Source organism: Lethenteron reissneri, unplaced genomic scaffold (assembly GCF_015708825.2).
Source record: "Lethenteron reissneri isolate LAM-NWPU_2019-01 unplaced genomic scaffold, ASM1570882v1 scaffold_1532, whole genome shotgun sequence".
Lineage (NCBI taxonomy): Eukaryota > Metazoa > Chordata > Hyperoartia > Petromyzontiformes > Petromyzontidae > Lethenteron > Lethenteron reissneri.
Genome location: NW_026891259.1, coordinates 13,881 through 30,706, shown reverse-complemented (window position 1 = coordinate 30,706; position 16,826 = coordinate 13,881).

Below are 16,826 nucleotides of genomic sequence, written 5' to 3'. Positions count from 1 at the left end.
TTCCTGCAGTGGATCGCATGGGTCTTCTCCCCCATGCGATCATATTCCTATGCGAGTTCGCAGATCGCACTGCGATCTGTGAACAAAACTGCAGGTGTAATTAACTTTGTAATGGCACCCACACCAGTGTGAGCCTGGGGTAAAAGTGGAGTTCCCCCAATCAGACTGCATTGATGGGCAGTGCAGTCTGTATGTCTCTGTGTGGGCAAAGTTATTGCTGCTATATTGTTTTTGTAGCGCTGTATATATATTGGTATTTTACTAATAGCAATTTTGACTCCCTAGGAAACAATGATGTCAAGAAAGAGAAAAATTGACTCGGAGTGTAGGATATTCAAAAAACAGTGGACTTATGATTACTTTTTCATGCAGTACAAGGAAAGAGCTGTGTGTCTGATATGCCAGAATATAGTGTCTGTGTTCAAAGAATACAATTTATGTCGACACTATGAAACTCAACATAAAGATAAATATGATTGTTTGGTCGGAGAAGTGAGAAAAGATAAAATATTAAAACTGAAAAATACATTAACTCCGCAAAATACTTTTGTGAAGCAGAAGCAGCTAAATATTTCATCACTGAAAGCAAGTTTTCAAGTTGCCAAGCTAATAGTGTGCACTGGCAGACCATTCGTTGAGGGAGAATTTGTTAAAGAATGCCTTCTTTCTGTTGCCAAAGAGATGTGTCCAGAGAAGGCCGATTTATTTAGTACAGTGAGTCTTTTAGGACCTACAATTACACGGAGGATTGAAGAAATGGGAGACAATTTCCATCAGCATTTGCAAAACTCCACAAAAAAAACTTTCCTATTTTTCCTTGGCACTCGACGAAAGCAACGATGTTCGTGATTCTGCACAACTTCTAATTTTTATTTGTGGGACGAATGACTATTTCGAAGTCACAGAAGAGCTTGCTGCACTGCAAAGCACCAAAGGAACAACTACAAGAGAGGATATCTATGAAAAGGTTTGCCAAACTGTGAATGGTTTGGAGCTGAACTGGGCTAAACTAGCCAGTGTGACAACTGATTGTGCTCCTAGCATGGTGGGGTCTAAGAAAGGAGTAATTGCTCGCATTAACCAAGAGATGGACAAACATAACCATTCTCATCCAATAGCCATACACTGCCTCATCCACCAACAAGCGCTGTGTAGTAAATCACTGAAGTGGGACTGTTAACTTCATTAGAGATCATGCACTAAACCACAGACAATTTCAGGAATTTCTGTCCGAGCTAAATGTTGACTATGAAGATGTTCTGTACCACACAGAAGTCCGTTGGCTGAGTCGAGGGAGAGTTTTGAAACGTTTCTAGGACTTACTTCCACAGATTACAGCTTTTCTGTTTTCAAAAAACAAAAAAGTACCAGAGCTCAATGATGCAGAATGGAAATGGCACCTTGCCTTTCTGACAGATGTAACAGAGCTACTCAACAGTTTCAATGTGCAACTTCAAGGAAAGGGGAAGCTCATCTGTGATATGTAATCACATGTCAAAGCATTTGAAGTAAAATTAGGCCTCCTCATCAAACAAGTGAAGGAGGAAAACTTCTGCCATCTTCCCACAACTCAAAATCTGTTAGCGGAAAAAACATTGGTTGCATTCCCAAACAAAACATGTGTGGATTCACTGGAAAAATTGCAAAAGGAGTTCCAATTTAGATTTAAAGAGCTTCATCTCCATGAACAGGACATACAGCTTTTCCATAACCCATTTTCTATTGACATTGAAAATGTGGATACAATTTACCAAATGGAACTCGCTGAACTGCAGAATTGTGACTCTCTGAAAGACGCATTCAAGTCAAGCAGCCTTCATAATTTCTATGCATCTCTCCCCTCTGAGACATATCCTCATCTCAGGAACCATGCACTCAAAATGGCAACCATCTTTGGCAGCGCTTATGTCTGTGAACACACTTTTTCCAGAATGAAACATTTGAAATCTCCAACCAGATCTAGACTAACGGATGCACACTTGCATCACTTGTTACGACTAGCAGTGACAAATATGGAACCGGACATTGACCATCTCATTAGCCAAAAGCAGGCCCATAGTTCCCATTGAAATACTGGCAAGTTTGTTGATTTAACTTTACTTGTTCTTCATTTTAAATATTGTATGTTCCCGTTTTGTTTCTTCACTTCAAAATAAGATATATGCAGTGTGCATAGGAATTTGTTAATAGTTGTTTTTTAACTATAGTCCGGCCCTCCAACGGTCTGAGGGACAGTGAACTGGCCCCCTGTTTAAAAAGTTTGAGGACCCCTGGTATAGAGTCTTGACGAGGGAGTTTTTCTGGGATGGATGGTGGTGGGAATCCGGTTTTAGGCAAGCATCCGTGTGGGTGGCTTTCCTGTAGACAGAATGGCTCATTGAACCATCAGGTCTCCTTTTAATTAGGACATCCAAAAAGGGTAGCTTGCCATCTTTTTCGACTTCCATGGTGAATCTGATGGCTGGGTGTATGGAATTGATGTGGTCGAGGAATTGGTCTAGAGCAGGCCGGCCATGTGGCCAAATGACAAAAGTGTCATCTACGTACCTCTTCCACAAGGTCGGGCATAGAGTGGCAGTCTGGATGGCGTCAGTCTCAAATTTCTTCATGAAAACGTTGGCTACAACCGGAGATAGGGGGGAGCCCATTGGGGTACCCTCAGTTTGTTTGTAGAAAGTTCCATTCCAGGTGAAGTATGTATTGGTTAAGCAGTGTCTCACCAGGGGGGGGGGGGTACCCCAGCATTCAGTCCTTGATGAATCAAGTCTTCAATGATTGCGATGGTGTCAGGTACAGGAACTTTGGTGAATAAGGAAACCACATCCAAACTGACAAGCAGGTCGTCTGGGGACAGGGAAATCCCCTTGATTGTCGATACCAGATCAGTAGAGTTTAGTACCGCAGAGGTGTTTTTTCCAGTGACAGGCCGTAGGATTTCAGACAAAAAACGAGCCCTTCTACGCGACTTTACCGAAAGAACCAAGAAGACAAGTCCCTGCAGTCACGAAAGCTTTAGAGATTTCCTCGATTAAGTAGATAATTCAGTGTGTAACAAAAACATGTTTTATTGTTGTCCCTGTGTAGTAAAGTGTTATTACCTAATAGCTAGTGCCTCAAAAGTAGAGAAAGTGGGCTCTTAATACTCCACACAAACGTTGCTTGTGTGACCCAGGACACAAAAGCGAAGTGAATAATCCACTCCATTAATAACAGTGTCACAACAACATTGTCCCTTAGTAGTACAGTTTTATTATCTAATAGCTTATGTCTCAAAAATAGAGAAAGTGGCTATTGTTAATCTCAACAAATTCTAAATTTGAAGCTTTCGTGACTGCAAGGATTCATACTCGGAGGTTTTTTTCAGTAAAGTCACGTAGGTAGAAATAAATAAAACTAAAATAAATTAAAAATAAATTTAAATAAAATCTCCTCACAAACGTTGCTTTTGTGACCCAGGACATTGATAAATTTAACTATTTTAAATAAAAAAACGTGGCGTGCATTTGTGTCATCCCTTCACGTAAAGTCCTGCTCACAAACGCAAAGTTTGTGTGGAATAATACTATCCATTAAACATACTTTGTAGGCATAACCAATTTAGCAACACACAACACTTTACTACGCAGGGTCAGACCTCGTGTTAGGTAGTCACCCGGCAGCGGTGTTCTCGTTGTTGTTGTTGAACTAATAAATATAATCTAGATATGCAAGGAGACCCATGCATTGTATAGGTAAACCCACTAAAAGAAACTCCTTAAAAAAAAAACATTTTAATACAAATTTATTTTTTATTTTAAAAAATTGTAACATTTTTTTAAAGAAGTCGAGCGGACAACGTGGAAGTGAACGACGTGTCGCCCACGAGCTTTGAGCGCGCCACACGCACACAGAGAGAGAGGGGGACGAATGAAGTTGAATAATAAAACAACAAGTTTGAGTTGCGCAACACGCGCTCGGCGCTCACCGCGTGTTCAGAAGCTTCGTGGGCGACGCGATTCCAGAGCTCAGGGGCCGCGGCGTTCTCGATTCCCGGCGGGCAAATAGATATTTAATTAATAAGACGTCCACGCTTTTAAAGAGACGCTTAAGTGATTGACACCGATTTTTATTGATTGCTTTATCAATTAGGTGTTTTTTATTTCGAGTGATGCACGCACACGACGCAGGTGAGCCTGAGGCACGTGGCGCCTGGTTGGTGTGCGGGCAGTACGTTGTCACAGTGAGCACACAGTCTCGTGGATTGGACAACAGGAAGTAGACTAAACATGTTGTTACAAGATGTTGACCACGACAAACAGAGGCATATCACGTGAAGTGAAAGCGTTGAAAAATATAAAGGGGCAGAAATGACTCCATCAAGAAAACTACATTTTAATTAAAACCCAGTACACATGCAACGTTGAGACAATTTGGTTAACATAGGTGTTCACACACAGTGTGGTTAACATAGGTGTTCACACACAGTGTGGTTAACAGGTGTACACACACAGTGTGGTTAACATAGGTGTACACACACAGCGTGGTTAACATACAGTGAGGGAAAAAAGTATTTGATCCCCTGCTGATTTTGTACGTTTGCCCACTGACAAAGAAATGATCAGTCTATAATATTAAAGGTAGGTTTATTTGAACAGTGAGAGACAAAATAACAACAAAAATCCAGGAAAAAATTTTATAAATTGATTTGCATTTTAATGAGGGAAATAAGTATTTGACCCCCTCTCAATCAGAACGATTTCTGGCTTCCAGGTGTCTTTTATACAGGTAACGAGCTGAGATTAGGAGCACACTCTTAAATGGAGTGCTCCTAATCTCAGCCTGTTAGCTGTATAAAATACATCTGTTCACAGAAGCAATCAATCAGATTCCAAACTCTCCACCATGGCCAAGACCAAAGAGCTCTCCAAGGATGTCAGGGACAATATTGTAGACCTGCACAAGGCTGGAATGGGCTTCAAGACCATCGCCAAGCAGCTTGGTGAAAAGGTGACAACAGTTGGTGCGATTATTCGCAAATGAAATAAACATAAAAGAACTGTCAATCTCCCTCGGCCTGGGGCTCCATGCAAGATCTCACCTCGTGGAGTTGCAATGATCATGAGAACAGTGAGGAATCAGCCCAGAACTACACGGGAGGATCTTGTCAATGATCTCAAGGCAGCTGGGACCATAGTCACCAAGAAAACAGTTGGTAACACACTACGCCGTGAAGGACTGAAATCCTGCAGCGCCCGCAAGGTCCTCCTGCTCAAGAAAGCACATATACATGCCCGTCTGAAGTTTGCCAATGAACATCTGAATGATTCAGAGGACAACTGGGTGAAAGTGTTGTAGTCAGATGAGACCAAAATGGAGCTCTTTGGCATCAACTCAACTCGCCGTGTTTGGGGGAGGAGGAATGCTGCCTATGACCCCAAGAACACCATCCCCACCGTCAAACATGGAGGTGGAAACATTATGCTTTGGGGGTGTTTTTCTGCTAAGGGGACAGGACAACTCCACCGCATCAAAGGGACGATGGAGGGGGCCATGTACCGTCAAATCTTGGGTGAGAACCTTCCCTCAGCCAGGGCATTGAAAATGAGTCGTGGATGGGTATTCCAGCATGACAATGACCCAAAACACACGGCCAAGGCAACAAAGGAGTGGCTCAAGAAGAAGCATATTAAGGTGCTGGAGTGGCCTAGCCAGTCTCCAGACCTTAATCCCATAGAAAATCTGCGGAGGGAGCTGAAGGTTCGAGTTGCCAAACGTCAGCCTCGAAACCTTAATGACTTGGAGAATATCTGCAAAGAGGAGTGGGACTAAATCCCTCCTGAGATGTGTGCAAACCTGGTGGCCAACTACAAGAAACGTCTGACCTCTGTGATTGCCAACAAGGGTTTTGCCACCAAGTACTAAGTCATGTTTTGCAGAGGGGGTCAAATACTTATTTCCCTCATTAAAATGCAAATCAATTTATAACATTTTTGACATGCGTTTTTCTGGATTTTGTTGTTGTTATTCTGTCTCTCACTGTTCAAATAAACCTACCATTAAAATTATAGACTCATCATTTCTTTGTCAGTGGGCAAACGTACAAAATCAGCAAGGGATCAAATACTTTTTTCCCTCACTGTACATATATTTTCCATAAGGAGGGACGTAGGGTGGATGTTTGAATGGCATCTGTCTCAAATTTCTCGATGGAAACATTCGCTACCACTTGCGATAAGGGAGAACCCATTGGGGTACCCTCATTTTGTTTGTAGAATGTACCATTCCAGGTGAAGTACGTGTTGGTAAGGCAGTGCCTCACTAAAGTTGGTACATCTGGATGTAGTCCTTGTTGGACCAAGTATTCAATGATTGCAATGGTGTCAAGTACAGGTACATTGGTGAACAGAGAGACTACATCGAAACTGACAAGCAAATCATCTGAAGACATTGAGATGTCCTTGATTAGAGAAACCAAGTGAGCTGAGTTAAGTACAGCTGAGGTGGACTTGCCCGTGAAAGGAAGCCGGGTCTTAGACAGAAATTGGGCCAGTTTGTAGGTGGGTGAGTTAATGGTGGAGACGATAGGACGGAGCGGGGTACCTACTTTGTGGATTTTTGGAACGCCATACAATCTGGGTGGTCTAGCAGCCGAAGGTTTTAGAGAGCGCTGCTTGGTCTGATCGATTAGAGAAGTTGATTTAGTGATGATATCGTTGTTTTTTGTGGCTAGGCAGTTGGTGGGATCTCTGTTGATTTTAGTATAGCTGCCATCATTAAGAAGGTCCTGAATTTTGTTGTTGTAAGTGGTTTTATCCATGATGACAGTGGCATTGCCCTTGTCGGCTGAGAATATGACAATGTCATCTATGTTTTTTTTATTTAGAGAGTTCAAAACGCTCGTCCTTGCTGATGTTGCTAATGGGTTTTTAGCGTTTTTGATAGCAGCAATTTCAGATCTAGAAACGTCTACCGGGATGTAAGAAATGTTAATTTCTCACATTAACATCACGAGACCCTGCCACTTCTTTATGACCCTTGGGCTACACCCATTCCAAACCTCTTAAAACAGTCTGAATCAGCAGCAGTCCACGCAAGAGAACCACCGCAATGGTGGTCGCGACAGTGAGACACACAGCCCATCACACAGCCAGAACCATCGATACATCGAGGCTAAGTGAGCAGAGATGTCCATGTTAGTGAGACCACAGCCCATTAATGCAGAAGCACCCAACAGGGCAATGCAACTCAGAGAGTCGGAGATAACAGCCAAACGGCAGGGAATAATGGATACACCACAGCAAGTTACGACTTTGCTTGGTTAATAACGTCCTTAGAATAATTGCTCAGCTTATACCCATCTTCTCAGTTGAAATGTTGTTTATATATTTGGATGGCTTCATGGACAAATCTTTGATGGTAGCCCGAAGGTTTGCAGAGTACCTTGGTTTCGGAAAAAAAAAACAATATCGTGTGAGTCCACTGTAATTTAAAAATGATCAGCCACGGCAGAGGTATTGGTTCTGCCGTGTTTAAAATCTGCCTTGTGTTCGCAAACACGGTCCGAGACATGTCGTTTCGCTTCCCCAATGTAACTGCTGCCGCAGACACAACTTAGTTTGTAGACACCAGGGCATTGCATGTCAGGAATGACATCCTTCACAGATGGGATCAAATCGCGGATTTTGTGTACTGTATTGAATCGGACCTATATCTTGTGTTTAAGATTTTGGAAATCTTTTTGGTAACACCTATGTATGGCAAGGTGATGGCTTTGATTGGGTCCTCAGATGGTTGTCTCCCCATGGTTGGAGATACAGCTTTGCAGATTGTGCGGTCTGAGTATCCATTCACCTTGAGGGCTTGGTGTACGTGCTCCAGTCCACTGGCTAGGTGGCGCTGGTGGGAGATGCAGTGGGCCCTATGGTGTAGTGTTTTAATGAGGGAGTTCTTTTGGGCCGGATAGTGGTGGGAATCAGGCTTTAGATAGGAATCCGTGTAGGTGGCTTTCCTGTAGACGGAAAGTCCCAACGAGCCATCAGGCCTCTTCTCGATCAAAACATCCAGGAATGGTAGCTTGCCATCATTTTCCACTTCTATGGTGAATTTGATTGATGGCTGTATGGAATTGATGTGGTTGAAAAATTGGTTCAGTGCTGGCTGGCCATATGGCCAGATGACAAAAGTGTCATCTACGCATCTCTTCCACAGGGAAGGATGTAGCGTGGATGTCAGGATCGAATGTTTCAAATTTCTCCATGAAAACATTCGCTACCACTGGTGATAAGGGAGAATCCATAGGGGTACCTTCATTTAATTTGTAGAATGTACCATTCCAGATGAAGTGTTGGTAAGGCAGTGCCTCACCAAATTTGGTACATTAGGATTCAGTCCCTGTTGGACCAAGTCTTCAATGATTGCTATGGTGTCAGGTACAGGTATCTTGGTGAACAGAGAGACTACATCGAAGCTGACAAGCAAATCATCTGGAGACAGTGAAATGTCCTTGATTAGAGAAACCAAGTGAGCTCAGTGCTGCTGAGGTGGTCTTGCCCGTGAATGGAAGCAGGCTCTCAAGATGGAAATCGGGCCAGTTTGTAGGTAGGTGAGTTGGTGGAAACGATAGGACGGAGTGGAGTACCTTCTTTATGGATTTTTGGAAGGCCACAAAATCTGGGTGGTCTAGCAGCCAAAGGTTTTAGATAGAGCTGCTTGGTCGGTCCGATTAGAGAAGTCGAGATAGTGATATTGTTGGGTTTTTTAGCCAGGCAGTTGGTAGGATCTTTGTTGATTTTGGTATAACTGCCATCATTAAGGTCCTGAATGTTGTTGCATGTGGTTTTATCCATGACCGTGACATTAGCCTTGTCGGCTGAAAGGATGACAATGTCATCTCTCTTTTTCAATTGAGCGAGTTCAGAGCGCCCGTCACTGCTGATGTTACTAATGGGTTTCTTAGCATTTTTGAGGATGGCGACGATTTCAGATCTTGCCACATCTGCTGGGATGTGACCCAAACATTTGAGGGCTACGTCAACCTGGGCAATTATATCCACTGGGATGTGTTTGGGGCGACTGCAAAATTCAGCCCTCTAGCTAGTGTAGTGTAGTATGGAGGCATGACATCATACGCTCTGAGGTGCGATGACGTCATGTCACCTGGGGGTACTTAAGGGGGGACCCGTGATGAAAGCGGGGTCGTTGTGGGAGCCCGGGATGGTGAGCGGTTGAAGAGAGCCGAAGAGACAGCCACGGGTAGTGCTCAAGAAGTGTGTAGAAGCCTGCTGTAGTTACGGGAGGTGCTGCTCTCCTTGGTCGGACGGTGTTGGCTGAACCCGTCCTGACTCGAGTGTGAGAGCCCTTAGAGACAGCCCAGGCTAGCAGCAGATAGAGCCAAGGGTCCACGTGAAGGACCGGGTGTAGGAAACCTACCCCTGGTATTACTTACCACCTTCATTGTTAACCGTCTCGTCATTCACTTCTTGTTCGTCCATCAAAGTTGATGATGACCAAGGCACGTTTGTCATTATGTTGGGTTTTGATGAGTGCGCAGATGGCTGAAGAGGCCAATCCGAGCCCGGAATTCTCTGTGGCACACTGGACAGGTCAGGGAGGATGTAGCGCTCTGAGGTGCAGCCACACGTCCTTCCTTGGTAGATTTGCGCTGCTGCCTCTTCAAGATGGCACAGGAGCGTCTCCTACTCTCACAGAGGACTGCACCGTCCTGTACTTTTCTTCTCCAGGCAGGTCGGTCCTGTGCTAGGGATTCCCAGCTTTTAAGGTCGAATCCAAAGCTCTTCAAGGAAGCTTTCAGGGTGTCCTTGTAGCGCTTTTTGGGGCCACCTTGTGCTCGCTTGCCATTCCTCAGCTCGCCAAAGAAGACTTGTTTTGGAAGTCTCGCGTAGGGCATTCTGGTCACGTGGCCAGTCCATATAAGCTGTTCCTTTGCAAGCAAGGTGTAAATGCTGGGGATATTTGCCTTGCTGAGGACTTCCGTGTCAGGGATTCTGTCTTGCCACTTGATCCTCAGCAGTTTCCTCAGACAGCTCAAGTGGAAATGATTCAATATCTTGGCATAGCGCTGGTAAACTGTCCAGGCTTCGCACCCATACAGAAGAGTTGGTAAGACAACAGCCCGGTAGACCTTCAGTTTTGTCTCCTGCTTGATGCCAGTCCTTTCCCATACCGAGTCACGTAGACGTCCAAAGGCTGCACTGGCCTTAACAATCCTGATGTTAACTTCATCATCTATGTGCACAGCGCGAGACAGTGTACTACCAAGGTAAGTAAACTTGTCAACGGCTGAAAGCTTTTGCCCATTCACAAAGATGGTTGGCTCAGTGTAGGGTTTCCCAGGAGCAGGTTGGTATAGGACTTTAGTCTTCTTTGTGCTGATTGTTAGGCCGAAGTTGTTGCAGGCTGAGGAGAGGTGGTCCATACTGTCCTGTAGATCTTTATTTGAGTCAGCAGCCAGAGCACAGTCATCAGCAAACAAAAGTTCTCGAACAGTGATTTCCTCCACTCGAGTTTTGGCTTGCATCCTCCGCAGATTGAATAGCCCACCGTCAAAACGGTAGATGAAGTTAATCCCAGTGTTGTGGTTCTGGAATGAGTCTTGCAGCATGGCAGAAAACACAATGCTGAAGAGCGTTGGCGCTAAAACGCAGCCTTGCTTCACCCCGTTTGTGATTGGGAACGGACCAGAGAGTTCTTGCTGGTCTCTGACGCTGGCCATCATGCCATCATGGAGTTTGCGCACAATGCCAATGAACTTGTCTGGACACCCAAACTTGGCCATGATTTTCCATAGGCCCTCCCGGCTGACTGTGTCGAATGCTTTTGTTAGATCAACGAAAGCCATATATAGATCAACATTTTGTTCTTGGCATTTCTCCTGTAACTGCCGGGCAGTAAATACCATGTCAGTGGTTCCGCGGTCTTTTCTGAAACCACACTGACTCTCAGGTAGCAGACCCTGGTCTAGGTGGACAATTAGGCGGTTCAGAAGGATTCTTGCCAAGATTTTGCCAGCGACTGATAGTATGGAGATGCCTCTATGGTTGTCGCAGTCCTGCCGATTGCCTTTCCTTTTATATAGATTGATTATAGTAGTGTCCTTGAACTCCTTGGGAACAGCTTCTAATTTCCACAGAGACTGGAAGAGGTCGGTCAGTTTCTCAACTAAGCGAGGCCCTCCAGCCTTGTAGATTTCTGCTGGAATGGCATCGGACCCTGGAGCTCTGCCTGACGAGAGGAGTGTTATGGCTTTGCTGGTTTCCTCAATGGATGGTAGAACAGCCAGGGACTGGTTTATTTCAACTTGAGGCAGTCTCGAAATTGCTTCCTCATTTATGGATGGCCGGTTGAGGACCGCGCTGTAGTGTTCGACCCATCTTGCAAGTATTTTGTGCTTCTCCGTGAGGAGTGTTGTTCCATCTGAATTCAGGAGAGGTGAGGTTCCTGAGTGTTGCAGACCATAGACCTGCTTGAGTGCATAATAGAGGCACTTGGTGTTGTTACTGTCAGCATAGGATTGGATCTCCTCAGCTTTTGCGCACAGCCAGGCGTCTTGCATGACTCTGAGTCTCTGCTGGACAATCCTGCGAATGTTGAGGAAGGCAGTTTTCTTTAAACTTGAGCTGCTGTCATTCAGATATGCTTTATGCAGGCGGTGTTTTTCGTCAAGGAGTGCTCGGATTTCTGCATCGTTCTCATCAAACCAATCTTGATGTGTACGTAATGGAACACCAAGTGATTCAAGGGCTGTAGAATGCAGCACGGTCTTGAGAGCAGTCCAGTCTGCCTCAGCGTCTGTATGTTCGAAGCTTAGAGACTCCAGGTGATGATCTAGAGCCTCAACAAAGGCCAGTCTGGTGTGTTCCTGTTGTAGGCGAGTGATGTTAAGACGCTTGACGCGTCTATATCCTTGTGGGCGTCTGGGAGGCTTAATCCGGATGTTCAGTTTGGAGATGATGCGACGATGGTCAGTCCAACATTCAGCACCACACATTGCCTTGGTCACCCTGACATCTTGCCGGTCGCTCCTCCTCACGATGACGTAGTCAATCAAGTGCCAGTGGTGTGAACGAGGATGCATCCATGAGGTTTTCTTGCGCTTTGGTAGTTGGAATATCGTGTTGGTGATGAGCAGGTCAAACTCAGAGCATGTTTTCAGCAGTAGAAGACCGTTGCTGTTACATTTTCCAATGCCATGTGCACCTATGACTCCATTCCATGATTGATGGTCACTTCCAACTCTGGCATTGAAATCACCCAGTATCAGGAGTTTGTCCGAGCTGGCTGTGGCAGCAATAATGACTTCCAGGTCATTATAAAACTTGGTTTTGACCTCGTCAGAGTTGGTCATGGTAGGGGCATAGGCACTGATGATGGTGGCCACCTTTTTACCCAATAGGTGGAGCTGTAAGGTCATTAAACGGTCGTTTATCCCCTTGGGTTGGCTTGCCAGTTGGTTGACCAGGTGGTTTTTTACTGCAAAACCAACACCAGCATCACGTCTCTCCTCCTGGCCTCGTCCGCTCCAGAAGAATGTGTAACCTGCACCCACTTCAGTCACTTGTCCAGTATCGGCCAGTCGGGTCTCACTAAGGGCAGCAACATCCACATTGTATCTGGCGAGCTCTCTCCCCACGAGGGCGGTGCGTCTCTCAGGTCTTTTTGATCCAGATGTCTCCATCAAAGTGCGCACATTCCAGGCGCCAACAGTGAGTGGTATCACTTTGGTCTTTTTCATTTTATTTGTTTTTGTTTTTCGACCGCAAGTATGGGATCCCGCCAGCTGCGGTAGGCTGGCCAGGATGTTTTGAAGCAGACAATGTTTAAGGTACCTTTTCTAACCCTTTCCTCACTACGGAGGTGAGCAGTGTGATCCTGAATAGGGCTGCTCAGTCACTCAGGGTGCTGCCGGACTTCACTGCTGCTTCGGTCCAGTGAGGGAACGACCAATATCCTGAGCCGCCTGCGTGCAGGTTTGCGGCTACAGCTTCCAGCATATCCGTGCCTGCTGCTTCGTCGCTCACCCATCGCCACAGGACTTGGACAATGACGATGGTAAATAAAGTGCCATGACTTGTGCAGAGAACTTGGATTTAAGTGAGGGTGATTTGCGCAGCGTCAACCTCACTCTCTCGACCAGCCGCATCTGTACCCAGTGGCAAGACGTAGTCAAGACGACTGGAGATGGTCCTGGTTGCAGTGGAAGGTCCAAAGACCCGTTTTGGTGGAATTTCCTCCACCAGGGGTTCCACACGCCCAGGCTCAGACAAGCTGAGTTTGCCAGGTTAGTTAACCGCCGCCCGGGGTTCGGCGTTGGCAGCTGCTGACTGTACCGACTCACCAGGGATGTTGAGCCTGGTGTGCGCCTACGGTAGCAGCTAGAGGGCCGGGCCAGATGGAACAAGCCTGAGGCACAACTAGCTGGTCAGACACCCATACACTACACTACTATACACTACACACTACTACACTATACACTACACGATACACTACACTAGACACTACACTGCACCCCCAGACTCTCGCTGCAACATTTTCTTCCTTGCGGGACTTTGCGTCTTGCGCTGCATCTTGGCGTTTGCTGTGAGGCAGGGAGGAGGGTGGAAGGGTCATTCACTACACAACACGTTAACATGTGGTAAGCAATGTGGGACATCGATGTACACAAATATGAAAAAGATCGACAAGACTTCATTCATTTATCGGTCTCTCCACGAAACAAAGAAATGTTTTACACAAACCATAAACAGCACAGCCTTCTGGGAGTGCATCGTTGATTCAGTACAAGCCACCAGTGGACCCTTATTGGTGGTTACGAACATCCAGCCATTAATCAACAAGGAGCATTTCTCGTCATAGTTTGAAAAAATCAACGTCAACACGTAATATAAAATTATAATTCGTGTTGTAGAGAATGTATCTCCTCTACGTGATTTTTAAGCGGTATGCCTTGTAACTGATGAATGATCCGAGCGTGCTCCCTATTTCAAAGACGATGAGTTGCTCCAGAGACAAACGCTTCCCGAAACACAAAAAAATAACCCGTAAAAACAAAGTTTTTCACTCTAAATCCTTTATATGCGTGGCGGCTAGAGTCCTCTCGTCCTCTGGCTTGAGATGGCTGCCACCTATGGGTCAGATGATTGTCTGCCAGCATTAAGCAATTGGTAATAAAATATATTTAAAAAATTTCCCTAAACAGTGTCAAATTTTGGAAAAAAAATTTCACGAAAATTAATTGTCACGCACGAGTCTGTGTGCAAAATGTCAGCTCGATTGGATCACGGAAAGTGGGTTAAAAAACGACCGAAAGATTTGCACGGTCGTAAGCAAGCAAGCAAGCAAACTTAATATAAAGGATTTATAAATACCCTTTGACCTGTATCACGAGAACGGTTCTCACCTGAGTGATCTGTACAGATTACTTCCAAAAACACACACTTTGTCCTAACATCACTTATTCAATGTTTGACCCTTATAAATAAAATGTTGCATGTACACAAAATCAGTGTTCATTCTAAATTATTGACAGACATTTTACATCTTAACAAAATGTAATTACTGCAGTGAAATATAATGCACCAGGTTACAGGGAGTGGCTCTTCTTCTGAGCAAAATAATTGAAGGGGGTGTGGGAGCGTGGCGGTGAGGTGTGGGAAGCCGTAAGCCCCAGGCTACTTTGAGCTCGCCTTCCCATCAACCAGAGGCGAGGAGTGGCGGTCAAGGTTACTTGTGCCCCCACAAAAGATGATCATCTATTGTGGCGACAGGCCCAACTCTCATCGTATTAAGCTATTTTAAATAATTATGCACCGTCTGCTTAACAGTGGATGTTAAACATACTATTGTGTCATTCAAAACAAGTAGGCCATTGCATGCTTGCGTCTCGAGTCAAAATGTAGCAAATTCTAAACATTACCGACAATTCTAGATTTGAAGCATTCGTGACTGCAAGGATTCATATTCTTAGGTTTTTTCGGTAAAGTCACGTCGTGAATTTTATTTAATTTTACTTTTATTACTTTTAATGTTTTACCTACGTGACTTTACCGAAAAAACCTAAGAATATTACCGACAAATTACACAACTGAGATGAAACATCGCCCCCCTACTGACAGGCTCTTGTTCCCACACTCTTTGGTTCTTTCCGTAAAGTCATGTTGGTAGCAAAAATAATAAATGACGAAGTTTAGATCGTAACACAGGGATCTACCCAACCCACGGGAAACCCAAAGACTGGTCGCTCGCTCTTACTCTGCAGGTTGAACCCAGGAACTGAGTGTTCAACTTCAAATTATACAGGCAGGAACAATGTTCCACACTGCCCACCAGGGATTTATTGTCTGTCTGTCGTGCATAAATAAATGTATAACATAAACAGCTCTTTGATTGGTGGAGACCTACTGCCGGGTACGGAGAGGGGAGGTGTCTAAGGGAGGAGGGTCAGGGGAGGGGCCTAAGGGAGGGGGGGGGGGGCGATAGTTAAGGGGGCTGTCTGCCTGGCTACCTAAAGTCAAGTTTTATACACACAGGTAGGAACAACAGGTTCCACACTTGCCCACCAGGGATTATTTGTCTGTCTGTCGTGCACGAATGCGCTGTCCAACCAAGTTCCTACCTGCCCACTCCGAAGGAACGTGTTTTTCATTAAAGGCCTGTGAGAAAGGAGCATCTACTGGAGCGACATCGTCTCAAGCTGACACATCTACCGGGTCGCCATTTGACTTTGTGTTGTCTATGAAGTCCACCTCCACCTCCACAAACTGCTGGGAGTTGCCTCGCTCTGCCTCAGTCAGAATTCTCCTCCTGCTTCACGTTGCCTCCATCAATGTGAAGGTCCGATTTTGCAGTTTAATCTTCATCTTCACATTTTACCTTCACTTCTTCGCTCTTCACCATCACCTCTTCACATTTCACCTCGATACCTTTAAGTGTCCAAGCTGGGATTTTCCTCCGGTTCTAGTTTGATGAGTGATGGGCTCATTGCAGCACTTTGACTTTCACAAGCTGATTTCAGACCCCACTCTTTGCAGATCTTCTGATGCTTGTCTCTTCTCTGGTGTACTTGAAGATTTGATGAAAGTGCAAACGCCTTCCCGCAGGTTGCACCTGAAGGGTTTCTCTCCCATGTGTGTTCTCTGGTGTACTCTAAGATTTGGTGACTGTGCAAACGCCTTCCCACACACACTGCACTTGAAGGGTTTCTCTCCTGTGTGTGTTCTCTGGTGTATTACAAGAGCAGATGACTGTGCAAATGCCTTCCCACACACACTGCACTTGAAGGGTTTCTCTCCCGTGTGTGTTCTCTGGTGTATTACAAGAGCAGATGACTGTGCAAATGCCTTCCCACACACACTGCACTTGAAGGGTTTCTCTCCCGTGTGTGTTCTCTGGTGTATTACGAGATGATGTAAAACAGAAAACACCTTCCCACACAGAGTACACTTGAAGGGTTTCTCTCCCGTGTGTGTTCTCTGGTGTTTTTTAAGACTATATAACTGTGCAAACGCCTTCCCACACACACTGCACTTGAAGGGTTTCTCTCCCGTGTGTGTTCTCAGGTGTGTCTTAAGATTATATGACTGTGAAAATGCCTCCCCACACACACTGCACTTGAAGGGTTTCTCTCCCGTGCGTGTTCTCTGGTGTCGTTTAAGAGCAGATGGCCGTGCAAATGCCTCGTCACACACACTGCACTTGAAAGGTTTCTCTCCCGTGTGTGTTCTCTGGTGTGTTTTAAGATTATATGACTGTGCAAACGCCTCCCCACACACACTGCACTTGAAGGGTTTCTCTCCCGTGTGTGTTCTCTGGTGTCTTTTAAGAGCAGATGG